Below are 26,560 nucleotides of genomic sequence, written 5' to 3' on the forward strand. Positions count from 1 at the left end.
TAATATTTATTGTTCTCTGTCTCGAAGAGTTTATTTGAGCCTCAACTAAAATAATTTGGGCTTGAAAAGTACCTCATTAAGATTAAGATAAAACATTTAATTGAAGTAATATATACTGTGTTAGAAAGAAACTGACATTACTTTACTTAAAAGCATTTTAATAATTAAACTGCAAATTTCAGTAGTTCCCAGAGTCATTAGAAATGGAAGGGTTCACATCCCTATCATCAACCTGACATGAGCTCTGTGAGCATCACCCTAGACTGGCACTCGGAGAGACTACTCCAAGCACTTAGAGTGGAGAAAGGAAAGCAGGAAAACAGCATTGCTGTGCAGGATAGGGCAATCCTGGATGTGGGACAGGGCAACCCTGGATGTATAAACACACTGGGGACAGAAGCTGCAAAGCAGTGCCATGGAAAGGGATCTGGGGGTCCTGGTCGATGGCAAGGTGAACATGAGTCAGCAGTGCCCTGGAAGCCAGGAGGGACAACCCTGTTCTGAAGAGCATCAGGCACAGCATCATCAGCTGGGCAAGGGAGGGGATTGTCCTGCTCTGCTCTGACCTGGGGTGACCTCACCTCAAGCCCTGGGGGCAGTTTGGGTGCCACAATATAAATACAATATAAAAAAGATATTGAACTATTAGAGAGTGTCCAAAGGAGGGCAACAAAGATGGGGAAGGGCATGGAGGGGAAACTGTATGAGAAGTGGCTGAGGTCACTTGGTCTGTTCAGCCTGGAGGAGACTGAGAGATCTTACTGCAGCTTCCTCATGAGGGGAAGAGGAGGGGCAGACACTGATCTCTTCTCTCTGGTGACAGTGACAGGATCCAAGGGAATGGCCTGCAGTTTTTTCAGGGGAGGTTTGGATTGGATATTAGAAAAAGGTTCTTCACCCAGAGGGTTGCTGGGCACTGGAACAGGCTCCCCAGGGAAGTGATCACAGCACCAAGCCTGACAGAGTTCAAGAAGCACTTGGACAATGCTCTTGGGCACATGATGTGACTCTTGGGGTGACCTACCTAGGGAACTGGACTTTGACAATCTTTCTGGGTCCCTTCCAATTCAGGAGGTTCTATGATTCTATGATAAGGAGTTCTGTTGACAAAAAAAAAAAATGGTCCAAAGAACAGAGGCAGGTTGTCCCAAGTTGGGGAAGGAGGAGAAGGAGGACATTCAGATTGCAGAACCTGTTGGACTCTCCACAGGGGTATATTTAAGGCCATTAATTGAAATTGTATTCTATCTGGCATTCCTTTCAACTCTAACTAAAATGAGGGAAAGAAAAAAAAAGCAAAACTAACCTCCAATTCACAGACTTCAACAGAAATCAGAATCCAAACAGCTGCAGTCACAAACATACTCATGCCACAGTGTCTCACAGAAGGAACATACAGTGATTTACAAACTGTACACACCAGCAGAATGGCTGGGAGGAAGGATACTGTTTGCCAAAACAAAAAATGGACACAGACTGAAAAAATATGCATTTTTTATTTTTATTTTATATGCACCCATAGTATCTGACTCCTTGACACAATTTCTTCAAAAAAGAGACAACAGTGGTGCTAAATAGGCCATGTGAATCAAAACACCTTCAAGAGGTTCTGAACATCCAACAAGTTTTGAGGAGCTAAACAAGCATATTGCTGGATAGAGACAATACTTAAAGCATCCAAATTTTAAAAACATAAGTAATGAGAAACCACTGGACAAAACACATACAAAGTTTAGTTTAGCAATAGCATTAACATTAATATCTCCTCTGTACAAATCAAAATAAACTTCACAATTTTCAGATTTACAGGGCATTAAGCAGAACTAAACCACTGAAGTACATTCTTTCAACAGTGTTGCACCTATAACATCACCTAAAATTATGATCACGCACTGCAGAGTACTCGACAACTTTGAAAAAATCTCGTTCCTCATTTAGGTTTGGCTATATGAGCATGATTTTGGGCACACTTTTGTTTAGTAAATACAACTACATTCTGCCTAATTTTCTGAGTCAAAGAGTTTTAAGAATTTAAGAGGCACTCCAATTGGCCAAAGTAAAATAAAATCACCACAAAAATCTCTTACCTTCAGTATGGGATCCTGACTTTATCCCTATTCATTAGCAATGCAAATGTATTTAACATAGCAGCTTTATTCCTCATATAATAAGAATTTTACATCCTCTATAAATAACAGCAAGTTATAAAGTCATCTCATGTCTCCACACTTGGCAGACTTTTGGAAATAATTCAAAATATCACAACCAAAGTTAGAAGCTGCTTAGGTAAAGACAGTTTAACTGCAAATGCAAAAAAATCCGGTTTTATCTCAGAAGCAGGTCACCATCACAGGATGTATTGAACAGTTGTCTTGAAACGTACACATCAAAAATACAAATGCTCAAATCAAGGCCTCATTTAACAATACCTTGTTTCACCTTTTAGATCACGGAGTCACCATTTCATCCCCTGGAAAAACTCTATAAAAAAATAACATCTGTCGGAAGATGGAAACATCAAGCAACTAGTACTACAAAGATTCTGCTATACTCATTAAGACAGCATCCTTCTTCCTTTGGTCTTATTTTTCACATCCTTCCTTCCTTTTAGGTGGCTGTGTGTCACCATTTTGTAAAGAAGAAAGTGTCTGAATTTTATCATTGCAAAACCTCAAATGTGTTACTTCCAGGATTTTTAAATAATTGTGGAGGAGTAATGGAACATTTTAAAAAATTGTCCCTTTTACAAAAAAAAAAACCAAAAACCCAAACCAAACCAAACAAAAAACCACACAAAAAACCAAAAAAACCAAAAAAAAAAAAACCCAAAAAAAACCAAGCAAGCAAACAAACCAAAAAAACCCACTACAATGCTTACATTAAAAATGCTTTGTTTTCTTTGAACAATGGTGACTAATTTCAAATACCTCATGAAAATACTAATTCTAAAGTAAAAGGCAGAAGGACAATTGACTTTCATAACTTTTTCCTTACTCACAAACTTTCTTGATCTTTTCTATCTTGAGTGCTACTTGTAATATACATACCACCTCTAAATATTTGAATCACAAGCAAACTTCAAATAGGCTCTAACAAAAACATGTAAAAGCACAGAAAGCTTCTGATTATTTCTGACCAGAAGACATCACTGGCAGTAAAATGCTGTCTTAAGGGTACTGTTAGCACTGAAAAACTCAAAGACAAACTGGACTAGTCTCCAAATGCCTAAGTTGTTCTATTATGAAGAATTCTAAGATTGGCTTCTTTTAAATGCACACAGTGCTGGACAAGCACACACCTGGGATGACAAACACATTTCCAGCTCACATCCTAATCCTGCTCTTGGCAATTTGTGGTATCCCTCAGTCATGTCCTGTGTGGAAACTTCCACACCAGTGACAGATCCCTGGAGACTTTATTTTATTTTATAGCTTACTTGTATGGTAATGTGACAGATTTGTTCCACCTTGTGAAGGCATGCAGGACCATTAATATTTAATTGTTGGTTTACTCTACCAATTCACACTCTTTAACTCTTTAGCACGAGCAGATCTGGAGTTAGATGACCATGAAGTAGCAAGAGCTGTTCTAGCAATGCAAGTGCAGTACCTGGATAACGCACAAGGAATTCATGAGCCTACTAGCTAGTTTACATGACCATTCTTAATGTAAATGAACTGTAATGTATGAATACATCTCACAGATGTGGTTCATATCAGTGAATTAGTTACATACTCATAAGTTTTCAGAAAGCAGAGTTGCCATATTATAAAACCCAGCTTCAAAGTCTGCCTTTCAAAAGAAGCTGAGGAAAATCCTCAACTCAATAGTTTGAGTGGAAACTATTTCTGAGAGGAAAAGAAAGAAAAAAAAACCCAAAAAGGAGTTCCATCTGTATCTTTCAGAAAAATGACTAGAATTTTCTGAGACTGCCAGAAGTGATAGTCACTCACAGTTACACAGAACAGAAATGTACAATGTATGCAGCACAGCTCCAGAAAGGGAAACCCTGTTTCCTCCAGCAGGAGCAGTTGTAGGAAAGACCCTTCCTTTTACTTAACAGAATGTTTGGTTCTGCAGCAGCAACCAGCCAGTTACTGTTCCTCCTTCCAGTTACAGAAACTTCTTTAAACCCAGCTCTGGAACAGACAATGTTATCTTTTGCTGTGCAAAACCCACCTGAAAAGAGACTGTGACCGCAGGACCCCACACCTAAATGTCTGAAATGTACAATCATTTCCTCTTATCAACAACAGTTCATCTTCTCTCTCTGACATGGTCGACTAAGAGTCACAGCTCTGCTTTGCCCCTGCCTAGGATAACACGAAGGTCAGGTATGACAATCCTGAGTCCTTTGTATGTGGGTGGCACTCAAATGAAAGCCAAAGTTGTATCTGAGTTGAGTGATGCAAACAGATGTTATGCTGGGTCTTGCTGTGGTTAGGACATGGGTTAGATCCAGCCTGAGGATGTTTAACTCTGAACAGAAATGTGATGCTGAGAGGTGGTAGAAGGTAGCCAGGAAAGATTGCAAAAGTAGTATCATCTCTATAACTCCCTAGTGTATGAAAATTCAAGTGAATGAGTAAATGTATCTTTTATAGACTACATCATTTTCCTGGAGACTAATAAAACTTTCAGGCACTCAAGGATTCCCATGGTTTAAAAAAAATTAGTAATAAAAGAATCAAACCCTCACCATTTTCAATTTCCTCAGTTAATCTCCAATTCTCACTGAAGCTTTTCCTGCATTTAGAACATTTATAATCCTTCTCATATCTAAGAGGGGAATAACTCCAATCACTTTTTTCCTCAGTTATGTCATTAATATGGTCTTGCTTATTATCACACAAAAATACCTCAAGACCTCCACTTTTCCATCAGTTTAGGTTCATAACAAGTAGCATATGATGTTTTAAGAATGGAGAAAGGGGGAAATAGGCAGAAATTAATAATTTTGTCTTGTGTCTTTGCACATTCTGTGCACTGCATATATGCTCCATTTCATCACTCCCTGATTGTGCCCTATTTTCAACAAACTCCTGAATTGTTTGAGGTTTAGCCCAACAGGGAGGGAAGAGCAGCAGGAGGAGACCTCCCCAACAGTTCCTTCTCCAGTTTGGCTTTTTGCAGGAGGAACATTTCAAATCCACCTTCTCCAGCAAAAAAACCAAAAAAGGTCTTCAAGATTAGCCACCTTTCAAATGCAAGATGTAATGAATTAATTTCAAATACCTATCAAGTAAAGCAAAAGTATCCTTTGGCAGAAATATGATGAGGTATAAAGAGCAGAGTAAGAAATGAATTTTCTACTAAGTCTTAGCCTTTACCTAGAAAAAATAACACTAGAGAGGTGTATGTTGAACAACTGCTTTTCAGTAACTACTGTAACACTTATTCTCCAATTTTCACTTCAACATAGAAACTTACTCTACTTTATATTTTCACTTTCAAGCAAAACCAGCTGACTTTTCATGTACTTTCAGTTCTTGAAAATTAGTCCCTGGCAATGATTTAATTTCTCCTCCAAACCAAAAGAGATTAGATTACAATTACAAAGCACCAAAAACAGGAAATGTTGTAAACTCTGACACAGTATTAACTATGCTGGTTCAAATGACACTGTGACATTTTCTTAAACATCACCATTTGTCTACGTAGCTTTTTAACCTTTGACTTCTAGGAGAGCTGCATGAGAAACAGCCTCTTTTAGGAGTGAAGCCATAACCAGGCCATATGAATCAAGTAGGGATATTTAAGATACTTCCAAATCATGGCACACTTATATTTCATTATTGAAAGAATTACAATAACACATCTAGAAATAAAAAAAATATATAAAAACAATTCTTCACTATATTTCCTTTGTTGACAATGCAGGAAGTTTGGTTGGCCAGTGGGATATTCATGTCAATGGGGGGAAAAATTTAACTTATGGTGGGGATCTTTATAATACATACATTTAATTTCAATGAATTCCCTGTAAGACACATATCAGTTAAGCTTCCACTACCAGCATTCACTAGACAAATGGACTATCTGTTTGTATTGACACTAATTTACTGGAATAGTACTCAGAGCACACCTGTTCCCATAGTTTATTTTACGTGGTTTACTAAGAGAACAGAGAATATATTTCTAAGAAAAAAACCAACAGTCTTTAGAACAGCAAGTTTGGGATGAGTTACATCACCAACTGGGATGAGCACTACTCTGAGCATAGCATCATGTATCCTGATTTTCACCAGAAAACTATTAAATAAAAAAAAAGCTATTTTAAATATACATACATTTCAGGTATCAACATAATTAAACTACATATGAATCAACAGGGGGGAAAAAGTAAAAAAAAGACAGCCTCTTAACCATAATTAATAGGATCCTGAGGATCCTTCATTCTTGAAATGATGCAACCTCCCAGGAGCAGCATACATTGGACAGCATGGCAAAGGACAGGGGATGCACTCACATGCAGCTTCAGAACTATGCAAGACTGATGGAGAAGAGCAGCAGTATCCAAAACCCTGGGGAGGCTTCCTGTACTGGGAGACTGGGAGTATGGAAATTGCAAAAAGTTAAAAGGAAATTGTTTTTTCCTGTGACAAAAAGGAGCAGTTAAGAAGATGGACTGAAGAGGCTGCCAGGATGAGTGCACTAGACCATGGTACCTAGAGAAAGGCAAATGTGTCACTAGCTGTAACCCAGGACAAGATAAAGCAAGGGTGGCGTCAGAAATGGAACTGTGAAAGTCTCCTGTTGATGAAGCAGCAGAGGTATGGGAATCAGATATGGAGAAGTAGAGAATATGGAGGAGTTTGATTCACAGAAGACTGGTGAGTAGGAGGTGATCAGAGAAAAGGTGAGCTGGGGAAAAAGGAGTACACTAGTTAGGCCATAGATGAGCAGTAAAGTGAGATTGGGTCAAGACTGTGGACTAAAAGAAACGAGGGTACCATAAGGAGGTCTCTGTCCTTCCCTGGCTCTTGCAGTCTGGGCACATTGACACATAAGGCTGCCACCCAATCTTAACCCATGGTAAAGCTTTTGTTTTGCTGTCAAGAATCCTTCCCAGCTTGACTAACTCTTGTAAATCAGTATATTTTTGTAGATCTTAAGTATGGGGAAATATGCCTCTTTTCTTTTTGGCTTCTAAGTAATAATGAAAACTACTAAAAAAACATTGTTTGTATCCCTCTACTGAACTGTGTTTAGAATACCAAAGATCTGGGGTTTTATCATAATTACACACACAAAATCTAAGCTCTGAAAAGAAATGTCATCTCAAATTACAAAGATGTGTCACTGTAACAATACAGTCTTCCTTTTCCCACTAGGGGAAGCATTATCCTCATAACAAATAGAATGCTTAAAAAAGTTACCCCAAAATACTAAATCCATGGCTCATGTAATTTAATGTAAGTTGCATATATGTCCAAGGCCATCCGCTAACCAAATTAAGAGAACAATATATTAGCTCTGTCTTCTTGCTAAACAGTCCCAATACATATGTTTTGTGTAAAATGTAAGCAGTGCTGAAAATCTGTGCTACATGGGAGGGCAAGCAAGCAGGGTGAGGAAAGAGCCTTTCAGGAGACACTGGAACTTTCTTTGACATTGACTGGCATGTTGGCAGCACACATTCCTCACCCTGAGAAACATTAAAACTGCTCTCTGCTCCCCAACAGGTCCCCATTCAGTTCAACCACATTGACTGATGTTTTTCAACTGCCTTATAACTCCCGTGAGCATTCACTCTCAAAGATGATTAAAAATTCACAGTTATAGGCAACATAGGAAGAATCTTGGAGAATAATATATTTGACTACCAAGAAAGAACAGCATTGGACAGAGGTAAAGACTTTTTTTTTGTGAAGCGTATTTTTAAAATTTCCTATTTTCCTATAATAAAAGAAAATATTCACTAATGTTTCTTCCGTAGGTTTTTTTTGCGCCTTTCTTCCCTGGCATTTAAATAAAATGTAAAATAAAAGGGTCAAGAGGAACAGGCAGTTAGGCTCTCCATCTGGTGCACAACCCTAAAAAAAATACCTAAAGATACTCTAAACTTTTTGTACATTGTTTTTCATGCAGTTTGAGGAGCATTAAAGCAAAGCCATTTTACTTATAACAACCACCGATAGCCCCTTCTTGAAACAAAAACCAAGCAAACAAAATTTTTGGAAAGTATTTCCCTTTTGCATCCTATAAAAGGAGAGATGGGGAGCAAAGAAACATAGGAATATAGCATGTGAATAGGTTTGATTAGTTTTCCAAGTGTTCACTGATGCTCACTAAAACAGAGTTTAATTGCCAGTGTTTGAGACAACTGTAAGACATCAAATAATTGCCTAACAGTCCTTCAGCTCCTCTAAAGCAAAATAAATTTCACTGAAGGTATCTTGTAGCTTGTTGAATTTCTGCTGGTGTATACTAGCAGTTAAGTGTCATGTTTCCTATTTAAGTTGAAAAACTAGAAAAAAGTATCTGAAAAAGAGAACTCAAGAAGCTACTAAGCCTACTGTCTCAAGAGAGGATCAACTACACCCACTCCGCCTAGTGCTTGTCTGCTCTTTCCTAAAACTTGGTTTAGTGACCAATCTGAATCCTTCTCCTACAAATTTAATGATTCTTGTTTTATCCAGAGAACAGAAAGAATTTATTTTCACCACTTACAAACAACTTTTTATGCAGCTAAAGACCAGTGGGGTTTTTTTCCTTTCCTCGCATTTCAGAGGAGTGATGTCCCCCCTGTTTTTCCAGACAGGATACACAAGCCTCCCATGGAGGATGGTACAGTACTGTCTCCCTGTGTCATTTGACTCAAACATGACACTTGCATCACAAAGTAGATGAGACATGTTAAAATCATTACTGAAATCACTGTTATCTGCTGCTTCGCCACTCTCCACTTGCTACTGTGCTAGGGAGCTGCTGAACTGATTTAGTACAGCTGGTGCCAGCATGAGCCGTGTGGGTGTTTATTTACATGGGTGCTTCCACTCTGTTTAGTCGGCCAGGGATCCTTCTGGGGAATTTCAGAAAAACTGAGTAGTCTGAATCAGTTCACAGGTATTCCTTTCCCAGTGTTTAAAGGGGGTTATTACAGCTGCTCTGCCCTCACAGAACTTCTCAAAGGTAGCTGCTGACAGCTATAAGATTACTACAGCCCACTCACCAAAGGTGGAGCTGAGTCTATCTCAGCCAACTCACTCAGTCACTGCCACTATAAGGAATCATCCCATTCTCCCCCTCAAAAAAAAAGACTATTTTAAAAGGAATAATTCTGTTTTTCACAATGACCTTGAACTGGCTCAGAGTAGGGCAATTACAGCAGAAGCAATGAGAGTACACTGCTAAGAGGAAGATAGAGCCGATCACATTGGGCATAACATACAACTGCACCCTGGTGGTTCTTATATGCTGGAACTTCAGGCTTAAGTTCATGAGGCAGTGCTGTAGGTCCACCAATAGTTGATGTAAGCACAGCCACCAAAAGAAGACCTTTCCCTAATCCCCTCCTCAGCAGCAAGAGTGTGCAGTGGACTGGATACATGAAAGCTGTTTTCCAAAAAATAACATAATAAAGGGTTCTTAAAGCATCAAAACTTTTGAGTCAAATCAACTCCCTGCCCTGTTTTACCACATAACTGGATGAATTCCTGTGGCAGCACAAGAAGGGGCAGAGTTCAGGAGCAGGAGTAAGCTCCTGGGAGTGGGCAGGGGCAGGAGAGAGAGACTGCTTCATCTAATGGCTCTGCAGCTTAAAAAAAACTAGACTGCAAGTGCTGCCATGAGTCTGAGTCATGAGGGTCAAATGACTTTAAAATAACCAGCTAATTTAAGTAGGTTCTAGCTTGCTCCTTCCCCAAGATAGCTCCCCTGATGATGCATGCATTAACCACCTGGACACATAAGCCTCAGTCATGAGGTTTTCATCTCCAATTACTAAGGTGCAACTTCTTGCCTTTTGGTTTTCTCTTACCATCTGCAAGCACAAGGAGTATCTATTATGACCCCAGATCCTTTTATTTCATTCATCCCTTTACAAGTTTGTCCCTATATGCCCACACTACTTACTTACAAAGGTTGCTAGTAATTTGGCCTCACTGCCATTTTCTGGGGAATGTGCTCCAACTCCCTCAATCTCTTCAGTGAATCTCACAGTTAGCTTCCAATTACTTTCTGATTTTCCCATTGCGGTTGTACAGTTTACACTGCTTAAAAGTACAACACTAACTGTTTAGTCTTGCTTCCATCAAGATACTAGCAAAGCATCCCTGAGTCTGTTGAAGAGAGTCTACTCCAACTTTATTCTTCCAATTATTTTCTACTTCTGCTCCTTTCCAGAAATTAAAACTCTAATTCACAACGATCACCAACCACAACTCACAACTCCACACCATTTCCATAATCTCTGAAAGTTCATCTGAACACCAAATCTAAAACCTTTTAGATTTGGTGAAAACCAAATCTAAAAGGCCCATGTCCCTAAAATTCCCTTTTTTTTCTTAACAGACCAATTAGTCCTAAAATGTCCCGTTTCAGCCCAAGAAGTTACTCTCAATTTACCACTTATGAAAAATGCTGCACCAAGCAACTGGTATATCCTTGTGCTAGGGCTCCTTTTTGTAGTTATGTTAATAAACAGGATATTAAGTAACAAAAACTATAAGACAAGAACAAATAGTAGGAAAATACACACTCACAAAAAACAGCATTGTGAAACTTCATGAAAATTTTTACATGATCTAAAGAGTATTTTATTATCTGCCCATTCTAATTTCTCTGCCACCCCCACAAATATCCCTGGACAGCAGACACATTATCCCTCCTATTCTAAGGACGTGCATCTAATCCATTACAGGGCATGCTTGGGTCCACAGAGCAAGCTGTAGTAAGCTGTTAGATTAGTTCCAAGCCAAACATTAACTCTCAATGAAAAAAAAAATCCCAGATGCTTGGGGAGAAAGGGAGTGGATAAGAAATGTTTGCCACATTACACAGTACACTGGGTAATAACATTACTTGAAGCACATGAGGAAACAAAGCCAGGAGATGTACCTTGTCCCAGACGTTCTAGCTTTGTTTCAGGCCTAGGTGTGAAGTTTTGATTTTTCCTCTACCATCTTTCATGCACTTCAGTACAGCGCCAAATGAACAGGGCATAGCTACAGGCACACTTGCAATAAATGCATTATCCAAATCACCCACTAACTAATAATATAAGTAACTCTTTCAATTCAAAACACAGACGTGTTTGCTCCAGACTCAGTTTGCCCACCAAAAATGCACCATTCCTTTGATGTAAGATCAGATAATGCTGGTTAGTCTAGGAGGCTGTATGATCTCAAAGCTTATTTAGCTTGTAAATTCTCAGGCAGTCATCATCATTTGTTCCACAGTAAAGACCCATTTAGTGAAGAACAAAAAAAAAAAAAAAAAAAGACCCAATGGGAGCTTACTTGCCTCTTTTTGGTTATTGGGAAGACTTTCATTGATATTCCTGGCTTGGCATATTTTTTCCACTGTACACAAAGACGACAAAGGTCATGCAATACAGCATTTAAAATTTCTCATAGAAAATACATGAATCATGACTCATCCATGGGTACAGCACGTTCTTTATTTTTTCTCTTAAGTAAGAGATAGTACCAAGTTTTTGTTTGCAGCTGCACAAATGGAATATGAAAGATATATATCCCCAAACATATGTTTCTAAAATTCACAGTGGAACAATTGTACTCAACTTTTCAAAACTGAGCATACACAAGGCAGTCTGGAAGAACATCAGTAATCTTCAACAGTAAACATCTAGTGACGCACATCTCCAACATGTTGCAATACAGGAGATTAAGACAAAAGCCATCTTCAATTAACAGATCAGTGGTGGCATCTGACCATTAGTCTTCCAAGCATTAGTCACATTTGGTCAGCATAGCAAGGTTGCAAATATTAGGGCTACCCTGTATTATGTCTTCACTTGACTCCCACCATCACAGACATCTTTCCTGCCCTCCATTGCGTCCATGCTGTCACCCTCACCCCCACTGCAGCTCCAGGGTCCTCTCTCAGGATACAAAGGGACAAAACAGAGGCTTACATCTGTCCCCTACTTTTTTTGTGGTCAGAAACATGGCAGCCACTTCAAACAGAAATGGGTTTATCCTGGGCAGCCAGGGATCCCATGTCTCCCACCTGCCTAAAGCTAAAGCAGCACAGGGGAGGGAATGCACAGCACCCAGCACCAAGGGCATCCAGACTTCCAAGTGAGCTCCATTACCATGGCCATTAGCTACCTGGGTGCAGCTGCTTCCTCTCATCTCCATTTCCAGTGACTTAAGGTAAGTTTTTTCCCACATACAGTTCCCTGCTGTAAAATCCATCTGCCAAACTTTAGGGGCAATCATCATCAGGCTCACCTGATTTTGATGCTCCTGCCTCATGAAGCACACTCAGATGCACAGAATTTCATTTATTGCACCACTTCAGTAATTATTTTACTAACTTATTAACTGAAGAAAAAAAAAAAAAGAGGGCAATGAAATATCCTACATCTACAGGCTTAGGCAGCTTTCATGTGCTGAAGTAATTTTGTGCTTCATAAATCAAGTTGTATATTTAACCACTCTAGGTTAATCTGTATCAGGGAGCACAGCAGAGGCAGGGTGGACATTTTGGCCAACCTTTTAGCTTCAATTATTCAATCTCCTGCCTTTCAGTCCACACTGAAGCTCACTCTGCTGTCCTCAGGCAGGCAGAAAGTTACAGCATTATGAAGGAGCCAAGGCAACAAGGCAGAAACACAAGCTAATTTCTGTTATGTCATGTAAAGTTTTGTTTAGTACAGACATGAATTAAATTGGCAGAATAATTTAATAGAGCAGAACACAAGAGTGAAAGGCATGACGGCGTGCGTTCCATTTCTGTGTGACACAGAGCTGCTCTGATTAACTTCAAATTATCTCCTTTTATGGACTCCAATCTTTTGTATTTTTCACAACTGTAACTGGATGATGGGTTAAATACTCGGAAGAACGCAAGAATGTTTTTTTTCTGCAGTTAACACAGAGAGGGGAATCGCTGAACTCACTGCTTCTATAAAACAGGAAACTGTATTTTGGGTGCATCTGATTCACACTGCTTCCCACTGTCACCCTTACATAGACATGGTTTGGTCCCCCAGCCCCCGTGCCATGGAGGGAACTGGAAGTTCTACTAATGCTTTTGTTTCCAATTGACCACCGGTTTATTCTAACACACTCATACTTCTTTAGAGAAAAGAACTTTCCCCAAATTCATATGCCTGTAGCTCAAAACAGGTTACTGAGAATTTTTATTTTACAATTATACTCACCCTTCCACTCTCCCATAAGCAAAACCATAATAAAAGCTGCATGGAAGTATGGAAGTATTTCCAAAGCTTTTCAAAATCAAAATATCCCTGACCATCAGACAGGTGGGCTAGTTCAAGCACACAGGACAAATCAAATCAACAAGACAAACATTTCTGCTCTGTCCTTACCAGCACAAAGTGGAATCGATGCCTAGTCCAATGTGCTTGGCATAAGCAGTGGTCAGGCTGGATGCTCTCTCCATCTATCACTTTAATTGCTGAGAAGGATACTGGGAAGTTAAATGTCTCTCCCACCCTTGTTACTACCTTTGATAAAATCAAAGACAGACAGCTGAGAATCCAGTCTCTGCACAACACTACAGCCCAGCACTGGGAGCAAGTGGTATAGAAAGCTCATTAAAGCTCAAGAGTGTATCCACAAAACAAATATTCAGAGGAAAGCAGCAAAGCAGAGCCTACACAAAGGCATCTTTCTCTCCTCATCTGCTGGAGCCATCTCTCACCTACAAAAGCAACTCTGCAGGCACTATTGCGCCTGGAAGTTTTAACTTTCTCTGCAATTCTTTCATCTAAATACAAAACAGGGCTCAAACTACAGAGGTGAGGAGGTTCAGTGAAACAAAGAAATCATTTGCACTTAACTAGGGTTATTCAGAGCTCAAGCCTCTCCAACATTTTAGGAAGCACTTGCTCTTCAGAAGATCTTGTTTCTGTGAAATTACTTTCAAGCCCAAATGTCCTGCATCTCAGTGAAATGGGGCCAATGCAAGATTCAGATTTTGACCTAAATTTGTAAAAAAATTGTAACTGAGCAATAATCTTCTTTAATACTGAAACTCATTTATACCTCTCCTGAAAAAGCAAATGCAGGGCACTTTACCCCATACAATACCACTTGGGAGTCAAAGTAACAGTTTATGGGTGAGTGATTAATACTTTATCTGTACAATATTTTTTCTTGATTCTTCCCTCAACTATGCAGGTCCAGCAGAAGTGAGGTGACAGAGAGGAAGGGTGTTGACAAGTTTTGTCATCCTTGTCAGTACCTCTAAACCAAGTGCCTGGAAATGGAAGTAGACATTTCAAACCACTTTTGACCTACTTTGCATGTACAGTAAATAACTGGAAACAATATTCATGCTTCCTCCTTGTGGCATTGTTCAAGCAAAATTGAACAGGCCTGGCCAAATGCACAGCCAGGACAAGTGATCGCTGGTACTGCTCATCTGCATACAGTGCTTCTGGGGGTGGCAGGACTGACGACTGAAACCATTGTCACCCCTCAGTGCCATATCCCACTGCTGGAAAGCTGGATAAATGACTTGGCAAGTCCAGAGCCTGTTCCTTCTGATTGACTCTGCACTTCAAAAAAAAGCTGGTTTACAGCCATGAATGGATTTTTACAGATTCCTGAGCATGACAATAAATCTCTTCATCTTCCAGTGTACGGTTTGTTGGGTTTTTTTATTTTGCTTTCTCTAACATATACAATCTATTTATAGCTCAGTATTTTATCTAAAAACTTAATGCCACACAAAACCATTGCACATACAGTGCCCTGAAGAACAGCTGAAAGAATTACCACATTAGAAACACCATAATAAAAGGAAAACAAAGTTTAAGATTGATGTACTGCAGAAGTCACAATCTAGGTATCTACCTATTTTCCATCACCTACAATCTAAACCGTTCTACTGTGAAAATTAGACATACCTGCTAACAAATATATGTACTACCTCAAAATACAGATATCCCAGACTCTGGTAGAATTAAAGCCTGGCTCTCAGCACACACATACATGCACAGGCATCTCTTGCTATGAAATTATAAATGGAAAATTAGAAGCAAAGAAGCTAAAGGCAGAGCTAATAACACAGATGTACATTAGCTGTCTGAGTCTAAGAATGTAAACTTACTTAGGGTGAAAACAAGATTGGCATTATATTGGCATTACCGCATTTTAGTACTGTTGCTTAATCTGTATATCTAATTCCTCACATAAAGCTTGACTTTGTGCTAAATCAGAAATGCCTTTGCACTCCACCAGCAGGCTCTGTCTGTTTTACAAAGAGGGAACATCCATTTATTTCATCTAAAGGTCAAAAGTGAAATGCCTTTGGGAGATCCCATGCAACCTTAAAATAAAAGTCGCATTCCTAAACTCCGAACTATCTAGAGTGAAACACAATGTCATTATTATTCCTTTGAAAATCTAAAACAATCACTCATTTATATTAAAAGCAAAACTCTTTAAAAAGAACTGGTTCTAAAAACCAATTAAATACCAACAGTGAGAATTTTAAATTTTGCTGTTAAAGAAGCACAACTTATTTTCCTTGCAGTTTTATGCATTATAGAATCATGACACCCATAAATGTTTAAAAGACATGTGATGTAATTCTAGTATTTGTTCACTTTGAAAAAAAAGGAAACAATTCTTATTCAAACACCAACAATAGCCATAGCAGTCGAGCCCATAATTCCTCAAACTTTTTAGTGGTTCTTAGAAGACTATGTTTGTGTCATGATACCTGCCTGCAACTATTCATCAATATTTACTGACCCCTTTTAGCAAAATCAGAACACAGAACTCCAGTGGAGCAAGAACTTCTGGCTGTCAGGTTTCTTATAGCTTCTTTCTTCATTTCTAAGTCTTAGTACAGTCCAATATTCAAGTCTAAACTAAAGCTCACTGAAACAACAGGTAGCTTTCTAGTCCTTATTAGCTTTGAAATTATTGAATGTGCAAGCTATAAAGCATCTGCTGCAATATTACACTCAACCTTTCTAATATTTCCCTTCTATTGCATTTCCACTCAGGTTATTAGTAGATTGAAAACCACACATTTCGTTTTATCCTAAAGACTATATAAAATTACATCACACTGCTAATCTGGCTTCACAGTATCAAATTACTTCTGAAAAGGCATACTTTTTGGACAACTAAGACCTTTTATAAATTAATTACTACTTTAAACAGATAATTAGAACAATCTCCCAGTACACTGTGTGGTTAATACACGTATAATGCACACCAGGTTTATGGCTAGTTTCAAGGTGCTCACTGCCATCAGTAGTGCCTGGGGCTACCTGCTACCAACAGTGCATGGAAGGCACCATGTGTAGGAGGACATGTCTTGTCACAGTGCCAATGCTGATCATCTGAAAGATGCTCCCTAAGGAGAAACATTCTTAGGAAAACCTCAAGTTTTACACAGCTAACAGTAATATACAATTTTATATTACCACAGATAACTCAAAACAGGTTGCAAAAACCTGCATCTGTCTACACAAGGCCTAAAAATAACCATATTACTGTTTCACCATTGCTTCATCTGAATTCATAGATTTTATCATTCTCCAGTTGTTTCAACACAGCTTTTAGCTAGTTTTAAAAGCTCCATATTCATGACATAGAAAGCACATTTGCAAGGAAGTCCTGCAGCATCTGACCTTTCTGTTTTCTCACGGCAATTTTAAGCATAGAAGGAGACAGAGATAAACAAAATGCAGAACCCTGCGAAAGCAAAAGCCCACTGAACTATTTCCAGGGAAAAAGACAGTTGTTCCATGAACTCTTCCATGTTTTCAGACATACGAATTATATCTGGCAATGGTTCAACACAGAGGAAGGAACAGCAAAAGAGGAGCACAGACTAAGCATTTGTAATCAAACGCATTTGGCATCTATAAACAGGGAACTCCTGCTCATCAGCAGTTAAAAGGGCAAAATACTCAAATATACACAATGCTAACATCAAAATCTGTAATTTGCTGCCTACTCTTTTCTTCCTTAACACAGAAAAAGCTTGTAGCCCTGTAAGGTCAAATGGTTTCATGTGAAGAAAGATGGCTAAGACTGAAATGGCAGTCAAACACATGGGGACTGGACTGTTAGGGCACAAGAACAAGGACAAAAAGGATGACAGGTAAGATAAATAGATAAGGTAAGTGGAAAGTAACCTATACAGTCAGGTAAAAGACACTGGGCAGAGAAAATGAGAAGGAAGAAGCAAAAGTGCAGTCTCTTTGGTGGACCAAACAGCAGTCTGGATGAGACACAGAAAAATTATTTCCATTTCACTGCTTTCAGTAAATAACTGTGAAGCCTTTCATAAAGGATTTTACACACCACACCTTCTTCCTGCCCTGAGAAACTGATGGAATAACTGAAAGCAGCAGGGAACTTGGTACCTCTCATCATAATCTCTGTGATGTAGCTACGCTTCATAACCGTAGGATTGGAAAAAAATTAAAGGTGTTCTGTGAGAGTTCCATACAAGCCTGAACTGAGCAGAGCGTTCCTTTCTTCTCAAGCAGCTCTTTTGCTTTCCTGACAAGCTGCAGTCATTGAATTACTATTGCTCTGAGGCAACCCAAGCCCTCCACACCAGTCCAGCCTGGCCAAGGTCGCTTCACCCCATCTGCCTTGCATTTTTCCTGCCTGGAAAGCTACAGGAAGGAACTTCCTGGTAGAAAACATTTATCCTTTCTGAAAATAGGTATGAGCTGTGAGAGAGCATGGCTATCCCTGGCCAGCACCAGCCCCACTCAGACCCATTTCATATGGAGAATACGCCTCAGCACTATGCTCTGCAATCCTAAAGCAGAATGCTGCACATCTGCCTCTTGGTTGCTGCTGTAGTGGAGGATGCACAGAGAGCTGAGACAGACAACTGGAAAGACATTTCCTGGTTAAAGCGGCTGAGTGATGCCCTAGAGAATGGGATCCAGTCCCTGCCTCTCCCATGAAATCAGCTGAAGGTGCTGCACAAATCATTTCCACACTTTTCACAGGCAGTCACTAATTACACATTCCCCATTTTCTACGTGTTTAGTGTTGGATCTTTTCTCAAACCAAAGATCTCAAAAATCCGGGCTTCAGCTGAAGTTACTCAGTTAAAAGCACTCTATGAAATACTCCTGAATGCTAATTAGGAGGTACTTTTGACATTACCTTCTCCAGGCTTCCTCTCCCAAAGAGTCAGCAAATAACTATGAAATGTTTAGGAAAGGTTAAAGCATCACTCTGGCTTGCCCAGATGGAATGGGATGAAAAAACTTAGTGCAGCAATGCACTGCCTCCTTCCTTCTGGAGAGTATGCATATAAAAATCAGCACGTACTGATTTGCAAAAATCTCACAGCTCATACCTTTCTCAAAACATTCAGGTATTACTGTGATAAATGCCATAGGAAGCTCATGAGAAGCTGAAGGCACTTAATCTGACTTCATAGCACAACTTGATTATTAGATCTTAAGGAAGAAACAAGGCCAGAAAGTGAAGAGTAAGGCAAAAATTCCTACATCTTCCCTTCCTCAGCGAGCACATTCTGTTCCGTGTATTGAATAGGATGCGATCCTGTGAAATCCATCAAGCAATTAAAGGCTAGAATGATGCAAAAGGGGCCCATGTTTAGGTTGCTCAGGGCTTGACTATGAAAACAGAATATTCCTTAAGCATTTTCTCTGTACGAAGACATATTAGTATGTCAGCACATGGCCAGTGGTGAGAGGGAAGCACATTTGACTGACTATATATCACACACACGCATTGAATGGCCACTGCCACTCCATGTGCAAATTGACCACAGAGAAGGCTGCAGTTTGCAGAAGCCAGTTAACAGCTGGCTGTGACCAGGAGGTCAGCCCCACTCATCCTCCACCCCTGCTCTAGGTCAGTCCAGCTCTGATGTGAAACCACACCTTGAAGCTGTGGTTTGCACAGTTTCTGCAGCACAGTCCCAACCCCTGTTGCTGTTAACAGCTGTGGTCTGGCCCCGGTCCTGCTCCCTGTCCTGTGCCAACAGCGGCCGTCATGCAGCCAAGCCCTTCCAGGAGCCAACACTGGGAACCAGCCGGGCTCAATTGGGCTGCAGCTCCCAGCAAAATGATCACGATCACTGACATACATGAGAAAAAGGAGTGGAAATGTCTCTTTTGGCAGCCCTGTGGGACACAGCCACTTTAGCATCAGCCAGCAAGTCAGTCCAACCTGCCTCCCTATCCTGCCCAACCCTGTTAAATTAATCACAAAGCACTTTTAACAGAGACCAAATACCTTGACTGCCAATACCTTGCTGGTGTGGTTAACGATTCTCCCAATCCTACTACAATGGCAGCATGAAGGCTTCTGCTTCTTATTACTCTTTAGGGAAAGGCAGCAGATCTTTTTCCCCACCAATGGACTCTGCAACGGGTTCTGCAATACTTACTTCACTGCTACCAGATATTACTGGGGTAAGCAGCTGACAGTGGCTGGGAGCTCTCCTATTCAACTCCACATGGAAAATTGTCTACAAGCAAAAAATAGTGCTTTATGAAAGTTAAGTCACATCCACCCCTCACTTTACAGTTATGTTTATATTTCGGTATTTTTTCTGGGTATCTCAAGAAAGACTGCACTTCCAAGAGAAAATGAGAGTAAAGTCAACTGATTGGATGCTTGTGTTGCTTTTCCATCTCAATTTCTGTATTTCAGCACATTAATATAGAAAATTTATTTTTATAATGATGCGATGGAATGATTTAATATTTGTAAGTGTATTTAATACAGGTTAAGTATTTAAGTGCTCACCAAACACTACAAGTAGTGAGGAGAATGAAGAACAGAAGCTGTCTGCTGTACTTCCTAAAATAGATTGACATGAACTTTTCTAAATAAAAAACACACAGGGATGCCTAAAATTTTTGGGATTAGGTGTAGTTTCATGCCTTTTATTCTGGAACTCTACATTTACCTCACCCATTCTTTAACTGGTGGAGCACACATCAAGTATCCCTGAGAGACAAAGTACTACAGTATACAGATGTGCCTATTTTTGAAGCAGTTGGATCACTTTTCCCTACGAGGTCAGGGTTTTCAGACCAAAAGAATAGCTCTACTGTTTGTTATCCAGCTGAGAACAGCCTGGATTCCCTGTCTTGTTCAATGCTGTAAAATTAACTGTAAAGAATAAAATCACTCCCCTCTACTTTCAGTTAGCAGCAGGGGAAGAGGAGAACAGGTAACATACTCTCCTATAATGACACTGAACTTTTTACAGTTATTTACAACAATCCAAAGCTTATCATTGTTTGGCAAGCCTTTCCTTTATTCATTTACTTCATTTCCCCTTCTTTCACTGGAAAGGAATTTCACATTAAACTGGAAAAAAGGTTTAAAAGTTAAAATTTCCATTTCCAAAATACTATTTTAAATCATTAAAATAAATTTATAAGGAGATCTTGGCTGTTTTTACCTCATAAAAACTGGCGGGCATCATAAGTTATGCAGGTTTAAAGCTATTCTGTCTTACTACTTTTATTTTCCTCCTCTATCTTTACTCATCCAAATAATTCTGTGAATACTTGCCTTTTCTTGTAGAAGAAATGAGATTTCTCTATTTTGGGGTCCCAAGCAGAAACAATTTAGAAAACTGTGCTTTTAAATATACAGTAACTAAAGTTAGGAATTGTTTTGTTCTCCAAGAGGATCACAGAGACACAGCCAAAATCAAAGCTTCAGATGGAAATCTTAAATTAATCTGGTGCACTATCCTGAACCCTATGACAAAATCCCCCTTGACCATTTGTCTTTTCTCCTATTCTGGTATTTAGCCTCTGTATTTAAAGGTTTTGTCTCTGTGGTTACTGCAGGAACACCTAAAATGAGAGCATCAAGGGCCAATACAGGAAAAAGCTTGGCAACCCAGCGTTACATGTTAGGTCATAAGGGCCAGTGTGCTGCCAACTTTTGGATGTGTGAACTTATTTCATTCCTGAAGCTGATGATACTGAGAAATTAATCTTCAATTCCATCAAATTCATTTTTATTACACACTTTCAAGCTTTGTATAAACACTATCATAGAATATCACACAACTTACTTATATCTTACTTTGCAGATCAGGAAGTTTTGTTATCCTTACTTCACTTTTGGGAAAGGGAGACACAGAGAAGCTAAAAATACTACCTTAGGGCTGCCAAAGCAGCCTGTGGCAAAATAGGGACTGGATTTCTGCTCCCACATGTGCAGTCAGCCACATTAACCTGCAGCTGGACTGGATGCTGCCTGCAGCATTTCCCTCAGTCCACCAGATCAGCTCCAAGCTCACCTTATCCTTGGACAGGAATGAGATAAGCAGCTGAACAGCATTATGGAGCTAGAGATCCATGCTATCTGCTCCAACATGGTATTTAGGCAGCCAGCTGGGGCTGCTCAGGGAGAAGAGTTCCTTCCAAGCACCAAATGGAAAAGGGGGAAGGGAAACGACAGCACCAAGTTGGTACTTGGCCGAGCTTCTTACAAATATGCCAGATCCATCCCTCAGGCTGCAGTACCTGAACCTATTTGCAATTCTGCCTGTAGCTGAGGGAGCAGGTGGATGTGCAGTGGGAGGGCAACCACTGGAGACACAACAATTGCACTGGAACCTTCAGATAAAAAATGACAGCCCCCGAAGGGTCTGTGGCACATGGTGTACGTTCAGCGGCAACACTGGAGATTTACTTCTGAAACAGACACTCCACCTTTGGACAGGATGCAATGCCTGTATCTTCGTATCTATAAAGATCTGATGAATATGTCAGTCAACAAAGTGAAATGGAAAATAAAACCTTAGACTGCACAGTGAGAAAGTTCATAATTTAACCTGAAGCAAGAAGAAAACCCCACCATTTTATTTTTACCACTGAATCAGAATATGGACTATGACAATTTTACTGGCAAGTGAAAAGACATTCATTGGAACTCATATTCTTCTTTGATTATCTATCAAGATCCATGGTTCTCACTTAGATGTCAGAGGTCTCCACAGGTATTAAAGGTGTTGGGAGAGAGGGCAGGAGGGTATCACACTTTTCCTGAAGAAAAATAAAATTGAATGAGGGGAAAGGAGAAAAAGAGTATCTGCAACAGATAACTGCTTATGAAAATGAGGTTTTATTTACATTATGCATAATGCATCTCTTAATCCTAAAATAATTGAGCAGTGCTAGATATGTTTGCATGAATGATAAAATACTTTTGAATATTACATGTAATACTGAGGGGGGTCTACTAGCACATACTTCTGCGTGTAGGCACCAATGGCATATGTCTAGAACACAGAAAAAGAAAGTGCTGAAAAAGATAAAGTGTCAATATTAGCATCAGTAACTTGTAAACAGACATGAAGATTTCAGAAACGGGTATGTGCAACAGGTGCTTCACTCTATAATAAAAATAAAAGAGATGCTTCTGGTGAAAAAAAACTTAGTCAAGAAACATAATATGCCAATACACAACAGCCTACTTTGCACAGGACTGAGAACAGTACAGATTGCAGTGTACAGGAATTGTATTTGGCTGATACTGCAGATTCCAAAATGAAGTTGTTTATTCAAACTATTTATAATTTCAGAAAGAATTCTGATAAATAAAAGTGCAGTGGTAATATTTTTTCATTACCCTAACAATTACTTTAGGATGGACACATCCTGAGACAAAAATACATAATGCATATTTCTTTTGCATTTTTCTCCAAATTTTTTCTTTCCAGTATTTCTTGATGAGGCCTGGGGGAAAAAAAAAAACACAAAAAACCCTCCAAAGTCACCTTTTACTCCTTTTGGATTGGTTTCTTATTAAAAAAAAAAAAAAAGGCCATATGTATTCCTGCATTTCACAAGGATTCTAAATGCTGTGATATGTATTAACTGTCAGTGGTCCTTAAAAATAGAAACAATACACCTGCTGGGCAAAGCCAGGAAACTTTTGGGTTTCAGTCAACCTTACATTGTTAGTTCCTCTTCCCTGCAAACACCTCTGGACTGAAAGACCACCCAGTAATCCATCTCCTTTGCAATGTGAGGAGTGACAAAGAGGAGAAAAACAGGTTCCAAGAAATACATCCAACACCCCTGAAACTAGCTTGAAGTGTTAACCTGACAGTGAGAAAAAATAAGCCAAACTATATAGAAAAGGTTGTCTTGTGCTCCCCTGATAACATAGAGGCTGTCTCTTTGTTAATGTCTCCATTATTAAAAAAAAAAAAAACTCTTTGATGACTCATCTGAGAGCCTGAGGAGATGTTTTTCCCTTGGTAATTTACCTTGATCACTACACCTAAGTAGTTTCTTACCTGTCAACACATCCAGAAGCTTTTAATGGCTTTCCAACATTAGACAACAGCATATATTTTCATGTGTCATATTTTAATTGACTGAGTTTTCAGGAAGTGATGATAGGCTCATCATTATTAAGCCTCAACAATGAAATAACCTGAGAAAATGAAGAGATTACAAACATAACACTGGGTTTCAGTTTAGGGAAGAGAGAAAGGCTGGTTGTAAGGGATGAAAACAGGCACAGAACATCTGACCAGCCTCTATTTTCCACCTGTAGGCCTGTTAAGATAAAATCACCCTCTGACAACCAAGCTGATGAGACTCATTTTTCCTCTGCTGATCAAGACCACTAACCTACTTCTCTGCATATAATAATTCTTCAGTGACAAAAGTAATTTCTCATGCCATAAATAAATCATTGAAACACTCTAAGAGCAAGAAAAGACACACAGATCTTACGGACATTTTTTGGCTTTTTTACAGCTTGTTCCCTCCCTTTTCTCATGGCCTGTGGGTTTTGAAGGGGATGCAACTGGCATTGCTCTGGCTACCTACTGCAGTCAGCTGGAGAGTTCAGCTTCAAAGGCAGCTTCAGGCAGAAATGGAGCAGTGCTACCAATTCAGTCTCTATTGGAGGGCAAACCTCTCTAATCCTGCCAGGACAGGCAATGATGGACTCTCACTGCACATCCTCAAGCAGATGCAAATGCCAAGAGTCTGACTTGGGATATGCAGCCCACCAGCTGAAATGTACTCCTCTGCCTCCCCCATGAGATGATGGGCAGCAGGTTCTGCTGCTCATGCTGCCGGAGCACATCCTTGCTGCTGGCCAGTCCAAGCCTCAGCAGCTTCAAACTCAGGTGCTGGCAGCAGGCAGCAGGCAAATCGTGTTGATTCACCGTCTTCATGTGTAGGAGGCACCAGCCAGGACAGAAAAGCTGGTATGCCTTTTCCATACACCACAGTAAAGCAGGTGTAAGGAGCAGGCTGAAACACCATCTGTCCCCAGGAAGCACAGCATGCACAGAAAGGCACAGGGCAATGACAAAGTGTAGCCATTGGTCTTACCCGGCCAGTGTATACTCAGAAATTACTTCTTCACCCAGCTGCTACCTCAGCACTTCATCATAACTTGCCAAGTGCCTTGACTCTTTTACAGTCCCACCCCTTCTCCACCTTCCCAAACAAAGGCAGGTAAATAACCAGTCTAAAGAAGATGATGTTTTCTCCAAAAACAGACCCAGTTTTACACTTAATGGTTCACAAAATAATTCCTGCAGCCAGACAGCTAATGAAGCATCACCACCAAAATTTAGTCAGGTGACTGATTCCTATCAATTATATCACTTTATACTGGGCTATCAGGAGAACAGTTGGTACTTAGGGAAACACACAGATTACTATCCATCACCAGTGACAACTATGAGATAGGTTAATTATGAATGTACATCATAACTTTGCCTTTAGCATGCTGTGACTCAGATTTAAAAAATGCAGCTTCCATCTAATACTATAAATCTAAACACAGGAATTCTGCACTTTATACTTTCTAACACAGCAAACAATAGTGACAAGAAACATCACTTTACATGCAAACTTACAAATTCCGTTTTAATGAGTAGTCTTGGAAAAAAGCTTTACTTTCAGCTAACATTCTAGAAATTCATCAGTTGTCCTCAGGTACAAAAAAACTCATAGAAGACGCCCATGTTTTAAGCACATCTAAACATTCAATTATTTTCAGCAGTATTTCATACAATAATATGTGCAACTTTGCAAAAATCTCATTCTGTTTTCAAGACTGATTTGATATGATTTATAGATCTCTGGATTCATAACTGTGAAATATTTTTCTAGACAGCTGAACCACATTAATCAGAAAAGCAGGGGTATTATCCAAAATAATACCCAACATGACATAATCACATGTGCAGCTTCCCGTATAAATCAATTTCACAACTTCCCTTGGACAATATAGACACACACACTGTGCCATGTGCAAACCCATCCCATGTAATTGCCCATTACCATTCCAATCATGGCACACATCTGAGAGAGCCCAGGGAGGGAAACACAGAACTTTTCACATTTTGGCCACAAAATGTTCAGACTTTGATCTATGATGCTGAATGGGGATTTACAAAAACCAAAGAATGGACTGTGGGCTGTGTGGTACAGGACAACAGCCCAGCTAAAATAAACCTGAGCTCAACAGAAGACACTCAGTACACAGACTGTTTTGGCATTACATTAAGTTCTGCATGTTGTTCTGATTTTCAAGTTAAATTGATTCTATTTAATTAAAACCAACAGGACACTATTAAAATAAAGGATATTGATGTATTGACATTGAACAAATATAAAAAGTCTTCTGCTGAAATAGAATCGAGACATGCATGTCTGTCAATGCACAGATGTGTCTTATCTGCACAAACTAAAGTTCTCCACAGAATTGTTAATTTGCAAACTCTGGACCAAAACCATAATGTGCCAGCTACACAGGGACCATGTAGATGCCATATCAGGTCTTAACACAGGGTTACTCTTTCTAATATCCTACTTGTGTTTTGAACAGTTGCACTTTCTGCAGGCATGGCACCATCTAGAGTAGTGTATCTAGAAGATCAAACAGATCTTTTCCTCTGACTTTCACATTCCCAAGTCAATTCCAGCACCAGCAGCTCCTGTGGTATTGATGAGAAAGTTTTTTTGAAAGCAAGGAAGGCATTTAGAACAAACACCTTTTAGTAAGTGTATGTTTTAGTGTGTATATTACCTTCATAAAGGCTGTGACAACACAAATGGGTATAAGGTAATCACTTGCTAGGCTTGCTCCTTTAAAGATTTTATCTGAAGACACTAAAAAGAAAATGTGATTCTCATGACAGCACACAGAAGCATCCTCACAAAACAATCTTTCTAATTTTTGACAACTGCAGTTTTTTGGCTTTGTTCTGTCACCATCATCTTCTTTGGTCTCCTTGACACTCTAGAAAAAAATCTTTCCACATTCATAGCTCCTTTGACTATTCTAAAAATCGATTAAAAGGCAGCTGAAATTATTAGCAACTTTGAGGAAATTACTTTACACCTGACAGGACAGAGAGCACTAAGCTA

General features: G+C 39.5%; 1 protein-coding gene and 1 long non-coding RNA gene across 3 annotated transcripts in view; both read right to left on the reverse strand.

Annotated features, from left to right (window-relative positions):
- Positions 1 to 26,560, reverse strand: part of COL4A1 (collagen type IV alpha 1 chain) — a 120,347-nt gene that overhangs the window by 84,467 nt on the left and 9,320 nt on the right. The gene's annotated exons all lie outside the window — the stretch shown is intronic.
- LOC146444332 (uncharacterized) lies at positions 21,966 to 23,591 on the reverse strand. The gene is made up of 2 exons (XR_014849293.1): positions 23,458 to 23,591; positions 21,966 to 22,198 (listed from the first exon to the last, which is right to left on the reverse strand). It is a non-coding gene; the product is annotated as an uncharacterized LOC146444332 (long non-coding RNA).

The sequence above is a fragment of the Lichenostomus cassidix genome, chromosome 1 (genome assembly GCF_008360975.1).
Source record: "Lichenostomus cassidix isolate B80296 chromosome 1, HeHo_3.0, whole genome shotgun sequence".
Lineage (NCBI taxonomy): Eukaryota > Metazoa > Chordata > Aves > Passeriformes > Meliphagidae > Lichenostomus > Lichenostomus cassidix.